Source organism: Cyprinus carpio, chromosome A18 (genome assembly GCF_018340385.1).
Source record: "Cyprinus carpio isolate SPL01 chromosome A18, ASM1834038v1, whole genome shotgun sequence".
NCBI classification, from domain to species: domain Eukaryota; kingdom Metazoa; phylum Chordata; class Actinopteri; order Cypriniformes; family Cyprinidae; genus Cyprinus; species Cyprinus carpio.
The window spans coordinates 28,128,532-28,137,817 of NC_056589.1; the positions used below are offsets into that span (position 1 = coordinate 28,128,532).

Genomic DNA, 9,286 nt, shown 5'->3' on the forward strand with positions numbered 1-9,286 from the left:
GGAAAGAGAGACGAACGAGAGCGGAGCTTTTTTCTTGAAAAAATGCTCGCAATGCACGCAGATTGCCTCCTCAAAGACATCGCGTGCGTGCTCTTTACCCAAACAAATCACGTAAAGATCGTGTGTGTCATCAGGTGTCAAATAACGCCGACACGGATGCATACATTGTCTAAACGCTTGCTAGTAGTCGCCATGATAGACAGAGAAAGAGCGCTCTTACCGGTTCTTTCAGATGCACGCTTCAAACAAAACAGTCAGTGAAGACGAAGAAGAGAATGACGTGTTTTCCCGATGCCTGTTTTATAGTCGCACCGGTAGTGACGTCAGAGGCTGTCGCCGGCCAACTCGTTGGTGTTTTTTCATTTGTATGCTTCAGACACGGGTCACGACGAGGTGTTCCCCATAGCGACCCCTAGAGGATGCAGTTCGAAGTTCCCTTGAAAGGGAACTATCATCAAGAGGATCGATGTGGTTTTCATAGTGGACTGAGAGTTTGCTGTAACTGCGATCAGTTGGTTGTGAATTGTGTGGAGTATAACCTTTATGTCTCACACACTTCATCATTTATTGTGGTTTTGTTTCTTTAGTTTGCTTCCTGCAGTTCACTTGTGATTCTGCTCTTCTCGTGAAACTTCAGCTCTTCTCTGAAATGATTCTGATTAAGTTTGATTTTCATTTAAGGGCGGAGGCTATTAGGTGTGTTGCAGGTCTGGTCGTGTCAGATGTTGAACATCGTATGATTTTTATTGTATTCCTGAATGAATCATATTTTAAGAGCTGCAGTTAAACACAGGACTGATAAAGCCGGTTCAGTGTCAAACCTGCTGCACCAGATTTACATTTCAATATGTGACTGAAAAACACATGAGAACAGGATGATTATTAGACATTTTTATATCTGACCAGATATACAGTAAGTTATAAAAGACTTTCAGGGCAAACTGAAAGGTGCCATCAGGAATATAAAATCCCAAATTAATTTTTTCATTTAATTTTCTTTATTTAACCAGGTTAATTTATTGATTAAAAGCCGTGAGCTGTATTCATCTGATCAGTGATACTGACTGCACAAATATGTAAATATTGAATTAAAAACCAAAAATACAGTGATTATACAGTGATTTCTTTAGTAAGATTTCTTCACGAAAAAACAATGATGATGACAGTAACTACAGTATGTTATAAGATCCATGTTTACAGTACAGTAAATAGTTTTGGTGGTGTTTCTGTGGAGGAAATCGAGGCCTTCATGACGTCCAAAGCCTTCAGTCCCATCAGCAGATGATGATGATGACACTCCTTTTCTTCAATATATCATACTTTACCATTTATCTAAGTAAAGGAGTATCTTTGATATTTCACTCTATAAAGGGAAATCAGTCACATGTCAGCTGCTGTTTGTTTGACTTCTCCTTATGTAAATCAGTATCGGAAGTGATTTACAGAATCATTCATGCTTTCATGTAGCCATCTAGTGTTTTAAAGACTGTGTCTCTGTGAAGACTGGGCAGTTTCTAAATAAGCAGTAATATAACTAAAATAATCTTTCAGCAATCATTATGCATTACATATGAACTAAGAACTGTAACATCCTGTTGGCCTGGCCTTTTGGAGTCAAGAGTCTGGATGACATGATAATACTTTTTTTGGTGATTTTTGTGAATTTTTCAATAATTTTCTGTCAATCAATAATAGTTGCAGGCTAAACACACGAACAAAATAAAACACATTCACATGCATTATAATAATTTAATTGCAGGTTCTGTTGTGACAACTTACCCCATGCCACAAGAGGTTAATGTGTGTGTTAGATCAGGAATAAAGAGACAGAAAGTCCAGGGTGGAGGTGAAATGTTTTAGTTTTATTTATTTTATTTTATTTTTTTAATTTTGCTTACTAGTCAAGTGTCAGATGAGAAGTGGCCCATGAGAAGAGAAAAAGTGGCCAATAAAACAGAAATCACAGCTACATATATCTCCCTCTCTGCCTACCATCCCAGTTCAGAGTGCACCAAGTACTTTGTTTATCAGTTCTTAACAGAAACATAGTTCATAAAGTTCAGCTTTGCATATAAAACTATGATTGTATGAGAAGAATACAGACTGAAAATATTAAAAACATATAAGGTTTGTGCTTAGAAATTGGCTTTCAGCAGTAAACATACCATGAGAAAAATTCACAAAATTCACTTTATAAAGTGTAACAGCTGTGTGTCAGATTTAATCACAGTTGTCTGGCATGAATGTAAAAGAGAAGTTCAAGTCATTCATATTCGTTCTGCTTTGATTCTGGTCAAAAGCAGCAGATCTTGAGTTCTTCATGGACTCCCATCATGTGAAAACATGGTCTCTGTGTGGAAGAGACGAAACAAATAAAGTGCTGTTACTGTATATTCACACTCCCATAGAGTAAACGTTGATGAAAATATTCAGAAAACCAGAAAGTTATGCTGAGGTTAGTTAGAACAGTGTTAAATAACTTTTAAAGATGGTTTTAAGACAAAAGCTACAAACAGATGCCCAGAACAAGCATAACTCAGTTCATATGTATTGTTATGATACATTCATGATGTTTTAACCATTTCTACAACACTTGCTTATTTGAAAGAATTTGATTGTATTGAATATTGTAACTCATGTTTTATGCAGCTCTACAGGTGCTGGTCATATAATTAGAATATCATCAAAAAGTTGATTTATTTCACTAATTCCATTCAAAAAGTGAAACTTGTATATTATATTCATTCATTACACACAGACTGATATATTTCAAAGGTTTATTTCTTTTAATTTTGATGATTATAACTGACAACTAAGGAAAATTCCAAATTTAGTATCTCAGAAAATTTGAATATTGTGAAAAAGTTAAATATTGAAGACACCTGGTGCAACACTCTAATCAGCTAATGAACTCAAAACACCTGCAAAGCCTTTAAATGGTCTCTCAGTCTAGTTCTGTAGGCTACACAACCATGGGGAAGACTGCTGAATTGACAGTTGTCCAAAAGACGACCATTGACACCTTGCACAAGGAGGGCAAGACACAAAAGGTCATTGCAAAAGAGGCTGGCTGTTCACAGAGATCTGTGTCCAAGCACATTAATAGAGAGGCGAAGGGAAGGAAAAGATGTGGTAGAAAAAAAGTGTACAAGCAATAGGGATAACCGCACCCTGGGAGAGGATTGTGAAACAAAAACCCATTCAAAAATGTGGGGGAGATTCACAAAGAGTGGACTGCAGCTGGAGTCAGTGCTTCAAGAACCACTAAACACAGACGTATGCAGGACATGGGTTTCAGCTGTCGCATTCCTTGTGTCAAGCCACTCTTGAACAAAAGATAGCGTAATATATATATATATATTATATATATATATATATATATATATATATATATATATAGCTGAATAAAAGTGTGTATATATATTATTTAATTATTTTTTTTTTTTTGATTTTTGTTTTTGTTTTGTTTTTATATAATATTATATGCTACTGTGTATGCATTTTGATGGTTTTGATTGTTACTATTATCCTCATTTGTGAGTCGCTTCGGATAAAAGCATCTGCTAAATGACTAAATGTAAATATTTACTTGTATCATAAATTATATACATATACAGTATAATACACTATATATGTTTTATTTTCATAATATTACTTTACAGTCAAAAGCACTGACGCTATATGTTTTCAGATATTATAAATCTACATTTCTGAAAGTTCAGACTGTATTTATATGATTATTTCTCCTCATGTGTGTCTCAGGTGCGTATTGAGGATGATATCGCTGTGACGGCTGACGGTGTGGAGCTGCTGACCTGCGTTCCTCGAACCGTGGAGGAGATCGAGGCCTTCATGGAGGATCAAACACCCAAAGCCTTCAGTCCCATCAGCAGCCAGAAACTCTGAAGGGATGAAGATGATGATGATGATGATGATGATGATGATGATGATGATGATGATCTATAGAAACGAGTATCTTTGATATCTCACTCTATTAAGGGAGATCAGTCACATGACGGCTGCCGTTTTGATAAAAATAATTTCCCATAAACCAGATTGCAGATTAATTACAGAATCATTTATGCTTTCATGTAGCAGCCGTGTAACATTTTGTGCTTTAATTTTCAGAGTTTGATATTCTTAATAAAAGCAGCCTGAATTAAAAGAACTTCACTCAACTCATTTGCATTATATTCTGTACACTTTCTGCAAGTTTGTAAGACAATGCAATGCTTATTTTTAATAAAGGTCTGATTTTTCTAGCATCATTTAGAATCCTGTGTGAAATGTCATTATTTAAATCCCATATGATGTGTTTTTGTCAAACTAGAACTGGTGGAATATCAGTAAACAAAGACAAGAGGAGAAAACTCCTCACACTCAGTGCTGTGGGAATGAAGCGCTGTTACAGTTCAAGGAGAAAACTGTCTTTTGGAATTTATCCAATGATTAGAGCTAAAGATGTACATCTAAATGTATGAAATCATTATTGTCAGATTGTACAGTGCTGATCTGAAACGTTACTGAAGTGTAATCTTGTCAAACAGGTTTGGAGATTCTCATCTTTCTCTGTTCCAGTAGATACTGGCTCTGCTTGATTACCTGCTGCATACGTGTAAAACTGACACGTGTAGAACACTAGTTGAGTTTGAGGGTGTAACAGTACTAAGATTGTGGTTAAGTCTCCTGAGTTCCATTAAATGAACTTCCTTCCAGTAAATCACCTGGATGCAGAGAGTTTGCTCCGTCATCATGAGTTCCCATCGTTAATTGTGTTCACTTCATAGCAACTGTATTAGTTTATTTGCATCCAGAGAAATTAAATTCTTAAGTTTTCTGTCTTCTCTGAATAGAGGTTTAACACAAGAAAAGAGACACGGCTTCTCAAACTCACGTCTTGCCTTCTTACAACAAATTGTCTTTTCTTTTTTAGAAGTCAGTTTAAAGACAGTATTATTCCTATTACTCCTGTTAATATTATTGTAGTTTAAACTATGAACTTGGCGTTGTGAAATGTGACTGTTGTTGACTTGACAATTGCTTGTGATGTTCCCTGTTTTGGATAAAAGCATCAACTGAATGTAAATGTTTGTTTGTGATGGGATCTTTTCACGGGAGGTCAAGCGTTGTGGATTGTTCCAGTAACTTTGCAGGAGCTGCTCACAGATCTAGATGTTCAGCTGTTAGCAGAGAGAAAACTATCATCAAGAGGATCGATGTGGTTTTCATAGTGGACTGAGAGTTTGCTGTAACTGCGATCAGTTGGCTGTGAATTGTGTGGATTATAACCTTTATGTCTCACACACTTCATCATTTCATCGTTTTGTTTCTTTAGTTTGCTTCCTGCAGTTCACTTGTGATTCTGCTCTTCTCGTGAAACTTAAGCTCTTCTCTGAAATGATTCTGATGAAGTTTCATTTTCATGTAAGGGTGGAGGCTATTAGGTGTGTTGCAGGTCTGATCGTGTCAGATGTTGAACATCGTATGATTTTTATTGTATTCCTGAATGAATCATATTTTCAGAGCTGCAGTTAAACACAGGACTGATAAAGCCGGTTCAGTGTCAAACCTGCTGCACCAGATTTACATTTCATCAAATATGTGACTGAAAAACACATGAGAACAGGATGATTATTAGATACTTTAACATGATTTCTTCTTTTAACTATATATCATTGTCTGTGATAATGTGTGTTTGTTCACTGAGCTGTGGTTTGGGAACAAATCTGAATATTGTTTGAATATAGTTTTTGTCTTGACACAGCCATAAGTGATTTTCACAGCACGGCTCATTGCCTTTTTAACCCCACTTCAGTTTATCCAGCATAAAGAAATCTTTCACACTTTATTAATTTTTTTTTTTTTAACCCTGTGTTATAAACTGCTTTTGCAAGCCCAGAGGGAAAATTAATAAATTGGAGTGAAGAAGAGACCTTTCATATCAGGGCATAATGGAAGGTGCCATCAGGAATATAGAATCCCAATTGCACAAATATGTAAATAAGAATTTTAACTCTGAGTTTATCAATGCATAAATATCTGAATCTCCAGGATTCATTCTTAACCCAGGATAAAGACTGAACGGTGTGAAACATAGAAAAAATAAAACAGGATTTTGTTAGCTAAAATGACCCGGGGATAATGTGTGTAAAAGTTTGAAATGCTTTTATCATTTACTGTACTTGCCTTGATGAATATGGTTATCATTCAGTACTGTGGCACATATTAAAGTACCATGATTTCAGGTTCAGAGTTATGTGGTCAAACCAGTTTGGAGACTTGTTTTCATCTGGGCACGGAATCAAGTATGTGCTGACTGAAGAATAGTTCCTGTCATCTTCTGTATGGTTTGCACAATCACAAGGGTTTATAAGGGTGAGGTGATTAACAGGAGGTTTTAAACAGGACCTTCACCATCCTCACACACCAGCACTGACTAGAAATGGCAGCAGAAATCCAGGGAAATACTGTCAGGAACATGTATGGTAATGCTAACGGTTTTACAAAGTGGACTGAGGAAAAAAGAGCTAAATTCAAAGAAGAGAAGCTTCGTCAAAATCCAGATACACTTTTCAAAATGTTTATTCCAATGCATCCATCCGATATGAATAATCTAGCTCGTCTGGTCTTCAGACCCACTAATCCTGCTCCGTGGTTGACATTAATTGCAAATGAGTATCCAGATCTCACTGTTAGGCAGATTGACTACAGCGAGATTGAAGATCCAGTCCAAGACGAGCCAGTCCAAGGTTAGTGCGAGATTGGACCAAGGGGGCGACCAGACCAAGAGCCGGACCGGACCAAGGCGAGCCAGACCAAGGTGGACCGGACCAAGGCGAGCCAGACTGGTGTTGAGAGGAACTGGTCGTGCTGGGTGGTTGTGGACCGGTCCAAGACGAGCCAGTTCTATGTGTGTAAGGTAGATTGATTGCAGGGAGATTGTGGACTGGTGTAAGACGAGCCAGACCAAGGTGGACCGGTCCAATACGTGCGTCCAAGACGAGCCAGACCAAGGTGGACCGGTCCAAGACGAGCCAGACCAAGGTGGACCGGACCAAGGCGAGCCAGACCAAGGTGGACCGGTCCAAGGCGAGCCAGACCAAGGTGGACCGGACCAAGGCGAGCCAGACCAAGGTGGACCGGTCCAAAGCCCAGGAGTCCAAGGTGGACCGGACCAAGACGAGCCAGTCCAAGGTGGACCGGACCAAGACGAGCCAGTCCGAGGTGGACCAGTGATTGAAATCAACGGAAATGTGACTGCATTGCAAAAGTTTTGCACAGACTTTAAAAAAAATCTGCAGAACATTCAGAATCCTGAAATTCGGGAACGAATGGGAGCACTTAATATAGGACAATGAGACAATTATAGAAGAGCTGCCAAAAACATGAGGTAAGCAAATTAATATTGTAAATATTGTACATGGTTATGTCATAAATTTATAATAAAATACATTTTGTGTATAGAATATCATCAATTAAATATATTCATAAAAACACAAACTTATTAAATAATGACAAAAAAGTAGTTGTGTTTCGAGAAAAACTTGTAAAATTTTGAGAAAAAAAGCCAAAATTAAATGTTGAGAATATAAAAATATTCTTTAACTACCCCAATATAACTTTAGTCATGAACTAAGAAAATGCAGGAACTATATTTTGACATTGAATGTGTCTGCTTCAAGCTTTCATTTGTATTTAGTTGTGTTGATGTTTGTTCAAGCAGAGATATTCAACAAATACAAGCAAGTCTCTCTCACCAGAACTTTAGCTGAATAAACATTAAACATAAAATGAAATGAGGACGTTTTCAGACGATCCATTATTCCTAAAGTTGCATGAAATTGAAAACACACATCATGTTCCTTCAAGACAACCAGTACAAGTGCAAACAGTCCCTAGATATACTAACATGAGTCAAACATCTCTGTATGAATATACACTGAGTGCATGTAAGAGTTGTGTTTCTGTTCTGTTTTCATGACAATTTAATCATGTTTACTTTATAATAATATGACAGCATGAATATAACCGCAGTTTATGTTTGTCTCTTCCACACAGAGATCATGTTTACAGCTGATGGGAACTTTTGAAGACATCAAGATCTGCTGCTTTTGACCAGATTTAAAGCAAACCGAATATGAATTTACTGTATTTCTCTTCTCTGTCACATTCAAGTCGGACAACTGTGATTATATCTGACACAGAGTTGTTGCACTTTTTACTATAGTTTATATTTCTCTGGGTGTGTTTATTGAAAGTTAATTTCTGGATAAAGCTTGTATTTCTATATAGTTTCTATATATTACTTTCTATGTAAACCTTAAAATCTTGACTACAACAGATATATCTAATAGACAAGTTCACTGTTAACACACATTATCCTTTTGTGTAAATGTTGTCACAGTGTATGGGTTAAGCTGTCACATTAAAACTTGCCATAAACTATTATAATGCATCCTTCTGTGAGTGTGTGTGTGTGTGTGTGTGTGTGTGTGTGTGTGTGTGTGTGTGTGTGTGTGTGTGTGTGTGTGTTCCCATTTACCCAAAAGCTATTAGTAATAGCCTATTACTAAAAGTAATAAAATCAAAATCAAAAAAAAAAGTTTTGAGGACAGAATTCACTCAGAAAATAATGCCAACATAAACCACTGCTAATGAAAACTAGCATTTATTTCATTTAATGTCTTGTTTTCAAAGTTACTGAGATAGACTTTCCCCTCTGGGACAACTAGCCCCGGTCTCCTCCTAGTCCTGTGTTTGCAGTTGTGCTTCTGTTTGTATTAAGAGTTCTTTATGCAATACCTTTTGATAGAGTCACACAATCTATGTAAACAGAAACATGCAGAAACTTTCCAGTCTCCAAAGAGACGAAGCATTAAATCAGTCAGACACTGTACATTCAGTTTATGAATGTACAGTGTGAAACTTAAAAATCTGAAAATCCAGGATAAAAACTGAACAGTGTGAAACGGCATCGGTCAGAAACACTGATGAAGGACAGGGTGTTGAAACTTTGAATGAAAATGAAGCAAGAGATCTTGAAGAAAACTGATGATCTGAAAGATAAAGATCTGGAAAACAAAACACAAGAACAGGAAGCAAAAATAGAAGAAGATCTGGAAAAAAAACAGCATAAGATGTGGAAAAAAGAAAAGCTGAAAACAAAAACAAAGGAAGAGGTGGAAGAATTAACAGAAGAGCTAGAAGCAGATAAAGAAGAGCTATAAAAAAACAAAACAAGAGCTGGGGAAAAACAGAAGATCTGCCAAAACCACAAAGCCCAGAA

At 36.8% G+C, this 9,286-nt stretch overlaps 2 long non-coding RNA genes across 2 annotated transcripts; both read left to right on the forward strand.

Annotated features, from left to right (window-relative positions):
• The first annotated feature begins 3,286 nt into the window (after window positions 1-3,286).
• LOC122148625 lies at window positions 3,287-4,268 on the forward strand. Its single transcript, XR_006162518.1, has 2 exons — window positions 3,287-3,342; window positions 3,763-4,268. It is a non-coding gene; the product is annotated as an uncharacterized LOC122148625 (long non-coding RNA).
• A 2,132-nt stretch (window positions 4,269-6,400) lies between these two features.
• Window positions 6,401-8,448, forward strand: LOC122148624. The gene is made up of 3 exons (XR_006162517.1): window positions 6,401-6,749; window positions 7,165-7,390; window positions 8,059-8,448. It is a non-coding gene; the product is annotated as an uncharacterized LOC122148624 (long non-coding RNA).
• Window positions 8,449-9,286: the final 838 nt, after the last annotated feature.